The sequence below is a fragment of the Macaca nemestrina genome, chromosome 4 (genome assembly GCF_043159975.1).
Source record: "Macaca nemestrina isolate mMacNem1 chromosome 4, mMacNem.hap1, whole genome shotgun sequence".
NCBI classification, from domain to species: domain Eukaryota; kingdom Metazoa; phylum Chordata; class Mammalia; order Primates; family Cercopithecidae; genus Macaca; species Macaca nemestrina.
In genome coordinates, this window is record NC_092128.1 from 119,949,386 (window position 1) to 119,957,310 (window position 7,925).

General features: G+C 39.6%; 1 long non-coding RNA gene across 1 annotated transcript in view; it reads left to right on the plus strand.

The window, feature by feature from the left end:
- LOC139362550 (uncharacterized) overlaps window positions 1-7,710 on the plus strand; it is a 62,308-nt gene extending 54,598 nt beyond the window's left edge. Inside the window, exon 2 of the long non-coding RNA XR_011621695.1 lies at window positions 7,469-7,710. This is a non-coding gene — a long non-coding RNA (uncharacterized lncRNA). The remainder of the gene's footprint in view (window positions 1-7,468) is intronic.
- The last annotated feature ends 215 nt before the right edge of the window (window positions 7,711-7,925 follow it).

The window sequence follows — 7,925 nt, forward strand, 5'->3', positions numbered from 1 at the left end:
TTCTGGAGAGCAGTAGTTTTAAACTAAATGCTATTATATTCACTTGTTAAATGTCACACCATTATAAAGCCTTTGAATATTTAAATATTCAACCAGAATCTGGTGCTATATATTCCTCAAAATCAATGAAATGTTTAAAACAACCAAAAAAAAGCATTTTTTTTACTAGAACTATGGTTAATGTTTTAGTTTTATATCTTTATTATTAGGATCTAAAGTTTAAAGGTTCTTAGATCTCTTTTGTGTGGGGCCAGTGACAAGAACTGGGGAGGTGGAAGACCTGTCTCCTAAGCCTGGTGTAAGAAAGTGAGGATGGTTTTTTAAAAATAAGGAATTCTAACTGGAATATACAAAGTATATGGCTGGGAAGACATTACCCTCTGACATTAATCCTCAATACTTGTCAGGGTTTTATGATGTTTGAAAACCATGTCATTATTAAGCTTTTTATGTCTGTATATCAATGACAGATTGTTCTGTTTTTCTAATGGCTAGGAATAGAATTTAGATTTCTGGGGAAATATAGACAATATGAAAGAAAGAGTTCAAACTGGTCTTTCATCTTTCATGTTTTTCCTCCCCCAATCCAACCAATTTTCCTATTAACAGAAATGAGGTGCATCTTCCATTGTTCATTTACTAATTCTTTCATTTATCCACCACTTATTTCTTGAGTTCACTGTTTCATGTAGGGTTCTAGACACCTGAGATATTTCATGCTGTTTTCAGATCCACTGATGCTTCTTTGTTGGTTTGTGGTAGATTCATGACCTCATCTGAATGCTGTCACAAAGTTTTATCTTGTTTATTAAATTCAGGCAATTAGACTCTAGACTTTCTACTCCTGTGTGCCATCTGCATCAGCTGTACTTACTTGATACCCACATAAAATAAGTTTAATCTCTAGAGTATCATCAATTTCCAACCTTGGTGGGCCGTGCATGGTGACTCCGGAGTTTCTGTTCTGTCATCTGGCAACCTTCTGCAAGAGAAGATGTGAAGGGAGCAAGAGAGAAAGGATGGAGTCAAGTTTTTACCCCCTCCACTTTTCTGATTGCTTACCTCAACATTTTTAGCAATCTTCCAAAGAGAAGAATAGAACTGTGTGCTACAACAGCAGGAAAGAAGAGAAAGAATGAGATAGAGAATATGCTCCATTTCTCTGTACCAATTTTTGGTTCCCCCATACCAACAGCTCCAGTAAGCGCCAGGTGTTGAGCCCAGAAGTTCCATGTCATGAAGAGGGTGGAAATTCTGAAGCCTCTCTGCACCTGTTCTCAGAGTGGTTTTGAAACTCGCAGAAGTCATAAGTGACACCTTCTACACATGATAGGACTATTTGGACTGTTTGAAAACGGCAAGAATTTTGGAACTCAAGGGAAGAGGAGTCAAAAAAAAAGAATTACTTGCCTTCTGTTTGTCATTTTTCTAATTTCTCATAATGAATACTTTATTGTAGTCATTCTTAATAATAGACTGTATCTATTTCTTTTGGTAGAATGGGTTTGTCTGATAAATTGAGGTAGGAAGGATTCTAATTGCCACTGGTTTTTCACAGTTTTCCTTTATATTCTCTCTCCCTGAAACTTCTCATCTATGCTCATGACTTTAACTACAACATTTACACAGCAGACTTATCAAGATGTATTGCCAAGCTAGATGACTCTTCATGATCTAGATTCATGATCAAACTTATGACCTTTTCCCTGAAAAGAAAAAAAAATCTTCCAATGTGTTCTATCTTGATTAATGTCACCACCATCCATCATTTTATGCAATTCAAAAAGCTGGAACTAGTTTTGACACCACTCTGTACCTCATCTTTCAATTATAATCTATCATTAGGTTCTGGTATATTATTTCTAACAAACCTCTTTCTTTTTTTCCATCCATCTATCAGTATCCTGGTCAAAGCTATTGTGATCTCTCTCCTCTCCTAGAACAATGTAAGGGCCTCCAAAAGTCTCATATATTAGCTTTATTCACCCTTAATTCCTTTCTACACATATACCAAAGATGTCATCTCAATCTCTAATGAGAATGTTCAATGGTCTTAATTGCTTATTATGATAAAGATCAAAAAACAATATCACCTATGATATCCCATGGGATCTGATGCTACAGCAATTATTTTCTGATCATATGTCATTCTCCTAACTCTCAAACTTCGTCAGTTTTCCTAGGGGATCTCCCTTTCCAAAATATTCAGACTTTCAAGTCCTGTAATTATTTTGAGTTAATGCAATACATAATTTTCTAAGAAATACAATATTTGTAGCCTACTTGTACATTTTCCCCATTTCATATAATTTTGTCATAAATTGGGTATGGGCTAAAACTATTAAAACTGTTCTCAAAATTCTGAGTTTAAGGAACTTACTGTTAGTATCTTTATATAACAACAACAACAACAACAAAAAGCACCCGCCGTCAGAGCACTGGCTGTGTGCCAGTCACTTTTTGTGTTTATTGCTAGGGCGGTGGCAGTGTTGACATGAGCAGTAATTGCAATAGCAGCAGCGACCGCAGCACGTTTCCCACGGGGGGCAGGCGCAACGCTATTGCTCCTGTTTGTGCTTCCACTCCAGCCACAAAACACGACTGAGGCATTGAGATTCCCTGCCCATTTTAGAGGATGGCAAACAGGACCAGAGCCAGCTGGGGAGGTGCAGGGCTCTGTACCGCTGAGACCAGAGCACTCCCCAGCCGAATGCTGGTCGCTGCCGACACCGGGAGCAAGCCGATCTCAGAAATGGCCACAGGGGTGGGTTTCTGTGTAGCTCAACGCCCGTCTAAGTCCAGGGAAACTCTGGCAGTGGGAGAGTAAGAGAAACGACTGGCAGCTGGCTCCTCATGCCACTCCTGCAGCCCCTTCGGGAGAGGTGTGGGGTTAGAGAAGCCAGGTCCTAGGGGACGGGACCAACGTGCCCTAGGGACGCGGAGCTGAGCTTACTTGACACTTGATGGAGAGACCCTAAGAAATATAAATGAACTAGAAATATAAATGAGCACTTAGCAGCCCTGAGGACCGAACTGCGTGACTGGCACCCAGGAACTGCCCTCTCCATCTGCAAGAGGTTTTTTAAACTATGTTCTCCGGTGGTTAGTCCGGCCAGCCTCAGGCAAGGAGATTCTATGAAACAGGTGTTCATATCAAACCTATATTTCTACTCTAATAAGTTTTTAATTTAGCATTTTGCTAGTGGATACACCTGCTGCATTTTCTGGTGAAAATCTCTGTTCAATGTAGATATTCCACGTGTTCGCTGTTGTTCTCACTGTTAAGCACAGGCCTGGGCCGCGCGAGGCACTGCCCCTCCTGGCTGGCGGCCGCAGTACCCGCTGGCTGAGGAAAGTGCGCTGAGATGGAGCCAGCCCGGCCCCAAGGAAAGTGCCCTGAGGTGGAGCCGGCCCGGCCCCAAGGCCCCACGGTTATTTTAGGAAGGGCGCGGTCCCCGGGGCGGCTCCGGATGCCCTGACTCAGAAACGCAACCTGAGCCGGAAATAAGCGATGAGGGAGTCTTTTCGCGGTGTAACTACCAAAGAGGATTGATAGGCTTTACTTTCGATTCTGAAATCTCCCTTAATTCAGGTGGGAGTAACAAACCCTATCCCTTACCCGTCCCAGAGTCCCCTGGTTTTCTCTTCCATGGCACCTACTGATTTAGTTGTCCTGTGTACAACTCTGAGCTCAGTAAACTGTCAGCTCCCTGGAAGTAGGGGAAGTTGCCTCTTCTTAGCACGGGTGTCAGCCAGCCAGAGACTGTGTCCTGGGATTATGACTCAGAGTCTGGATGAAGATTGCTCGGGCTGTAATCCCAACTGTGCCATTTACTATGCTATCTTGGCCGAATATTTCAACTTCTTGCCTCAGTTTTCTCTCCTGCAAAGTGGAGATGACAGTATAAACTCCTTCAGGGTTATGGCGAGGGTTTCACAAAATGACACCTACAAAACACAGCAGACTTTGACATGTAGTACGTACTTAATAAATGTTCTATAAATATATGGAACACAGTGCCCAGCACATTCTTTCTGACAGAGAATGTCAGAAAGTATTTCATGAATTAAGCAAGCAATCAATCAATTAGTCATACTAAGAAAAAACTAGGAAGTAAGAAGAGGAAGACAAGTTAATGAGTCATAAAGTATCCACATACTTGATGGAGAGGCCCTAAGAAATATAAATGAGGTAGGTTTCTCTAATGCCAATAAAAAGCAGGCATTTGAGAAAATTCATTATCTCTTCTAAATTGTATTCATAATTTTGTGTTCATTTACTCAAAATGGCTTCAAATTATGTAAGTATCAGGTGTCTCAGAACCTGGATATATCCTGCCTGGCACCTTTTGTTAAAGAACTGACATTTTTGGAATTTGTTCAGTGCCTCTCTATTTTATAAGCACTAAACGGGGAACTTCCCCTTTCCCCGTTATTTGGAATGGCATTGAGTCTCATTTACTGTTGGGTGAACACAGCAAAGAAAAGAAATATGTGATGAGCTACAAACATGTCCTAAAGAGAACGAAGGATGCTGCTGTGCAAGCAAAGCCAAAATGCTGTGCGGGTGGCAGGCATTGTCAAGGAGCTGGAGCTGAAGCGACATGGGAGCCTTGCAATCTATAGGGTTTTGTTTATGTGACTGGAAACTCTGTTAAAATCTTAATCAGATTGGACTTCCATTCACTATTACGTTGGAAAGTCACATCTCACGTCACTTGCCCATTCAACGCATAGTGACAATTACTGAAATTTAAAACAAACAAGCAAATATGGCCAAAGATTGCAGGACAAAACAGATCTGTATACTCATAGTGCCACCTTCATTTCAAAGCCATAGCGATTATCAATAAAATGTAAGAAGAAAAAGTTGCCTATTTTTAATCTAAAATTCAAATGTTACTGTGTGTGCTATATTTTTCCTGTAAAATGTAGTAACTCATCAAGCATTTCTTATTTAATAAGAAAGTGTTGATGGGCAGTAGTGAGAGGGGGACTTTCAAAGACAGTTAATAAAAAATACAATTTAGATGACATTAAACCAGACAAAGACATATAAATAAACAAGACAATACGGGGAAGAAAAACACAAAGTAGTGGTGGTTGCTGTAGATTTTTTTTTTTCAGTTTTTGTACTACAAAATTTAGAGGAGCACAATCAGTGTAGAACAAATTGGACACAAGTTTCATTGGGAGTAAACTGGCATTTTCCACATAACATGCTAAGAATAGTCCAATAAGGAAATAAGCCATGCACTGGAAATAAACTATAATTGGAAGGAAGTCACCACCCATGGACTAGAGGCTAGCACATTGATGGCAGATATAGGCAGGAATTTTAAAGTTGTCTGTGCCACAAGGAATAAAGGAAAAAAATGAGTCATGGATGAAAGAGTTAACTCAAGATTGCTATTCAAGGTGCTTCTGTGACTGATGATCTATTTTTTCTCCCACTAACTCTGGTCATGTACATTGGTGAAAATTCTAGTATGTGTGTATGCTTTGTCTTCTATCAGCTTTACTGACTAGAAACAACTTGAATTGAAACAGCCAAGAGCTCATTCTCCTGAAGCCTGTGCCTATTGGTCTGGGGTCACAACACCTCAGGCCACCAGTGCTTTCTATGTCCTTGCAGCCTTTTAGTTGCCCAAAGCAGAGAATAAAGAGAGAGATACCATCTCCATTCTACCCCAAGTACATATAACATAATGATTATAGCATAGCATGACATAATAATCCCTGTAAACTCTAATGCCCGTATATACTAATCTCATCACTACAACTCATAGACAGTGAAAGGTAAGCCAAACCCACGCAGCTTGTTTGAAATTCTTACTCATGCTATAACTCTGCATGTTCAAGGTTTAAAGGAAATATTTACCAGGGTCACCCACAGTTACCTCACTGTCAAAAAAAAAAAAAATGTGCTTATCACTGTCCCTCAATAGTTTTATTTCCAAGCAACAAGTTAACAGCCTTAGAATATCTACATGTTCTAGATTTACCTTGAAGGCATAGTTGATCTATTTCCTATTCTTTTCCCTATTGTATAGAGCACCCTTGATATAAGTGATTTCATTTTAGAAAAAAAGACTCCATCTTACATTTCAAAAGGCATCATACCAACAAGGACCAGAAGTTAGCCTAATCCGTAGAGACTGTACCCAACTGCAGAAAAACGTAACTGGACATCAGCCCTCACCAGAGGACTCTGTGGCCATAAAAAAAGCAATACTTCACCAGCTCATGATGGCTGACTTGATAGACTCCCATATGGCTGTCACTTCTGATCAGCATTTGTTGGTCAAAGGTTCTGTCCAAATCAAAAACTCTTCTTGGAAGCCACTGACTCCCACCCAGATCAAGCCATGGCACTATCCTTGTCCACATTACTCTTCCTGGACTATTTCATTAATCACTTTTCCTATTTTATTCTCTCTTGACTTTAAATGTTACTTTGTTTGATGTGGAATGCTTAATCTATAACATTTACACATTGACTAAGTATACTACTACATATGGTTTGCAACACTGACTGACTTGTGGAGTGGCTTGAGACTATGTGCCCACAGCTCTGACTACTGAAATGGTGGTACTAAGGAAAATTGCTCCCTTGGGAACTCCATGTAGCCCATGGCTTTTATGATTGAGATAGCATCACTAAAAGTCTGACCTTGTGAAAAAACACAAATGTGCATGGACCTGGTTATGTCTGATGTTGTGCCACTCACAACACTCATGAAACGAGCTTAGTTTCTGTTTGAAACATTTTGAAAATTGAAGCTGTCTAACTGCATTCCCTTCACTCCTATCTCACTCTCATCACCTCATCCTGGATTACTAACATAAACTCTGTCACTGGTTGATCTGTCTTTGGTTTTCTCCCCGTTACTCATTATTTTATTCATTCACTCTATTGCTCATTTATTCATACATTTGCATATGAATGCATCCACATAATATGAAATGTGTGTACTATGAATCAGGTACTGTTACATGCTTTAATTATCATAATCATACTTAGTTCATGTGCAAAATATTATTAATGTCCCCAGTTACATGGCCAATACTAAGGTCAGCGATATTTTTATTAAAGTATGTCATCATATATACAAATGTGAAATGAAATTAAATCCAAATTTCCTAATTTGAACTCTATCACATAAGAAAACTTTCCTACTCTGTTAGCAATCTATTGCAAAAGATTCTGGAAGAAAAAACAAACATACAGAAAACACAGAAATTTCAGGAAGACATGCATAGGGCAATGAGTTGATAACAGGTATAATTATTCATAGTGGGTTGAATTGTGTGCCCTTTCAACCAAAAGAAATATTCAGTTCCTAACTTGTTATAACTGTGAATTTGATCTTATTGGGAAAGAGGGTCTCTGCAAATGTAATTAAGTTAAGGATCTCAAGGCCACACTGGTTTCAAGTTAGATTTTAACTCTTTGGTATCCTTGTAGGAGAAGGAAGAAGGAGATTTGAGACCCAGAGAAACAGAGGAAGAGGCCATGTGAACATGGAGGCAGAGACTGGAGGACAATCATGAAATAAAAACCACCAAGGATTGCAGAAGTCACCAGAGGCTTGAAAAGAGGCATGGCATGGATTCTCCCACCGAACCTCCACATGAAACCAGTACTGCCAACATCTTGATTTCAAATATCTGGCCTTAAAAACTGTGAATAAATAAATTCCTGTTAAATCACTTGGCTTGTGGCTATTAGTTATGGCAGCCCTAGAACACCAATATGCTGTCTAACAGAAAATGTATGGTACCCTGTCCTGGACCAATATGTCAGATACATAATTTGTGTAAATTGTGTAAATTGAGCTCAAGAGAAGACCACCATCTTGGGAAGCAGCAGAGAGCCATTCTCCCTTCCTATTTTTCTGTCCCATTCTCCCTTCCTATATTTC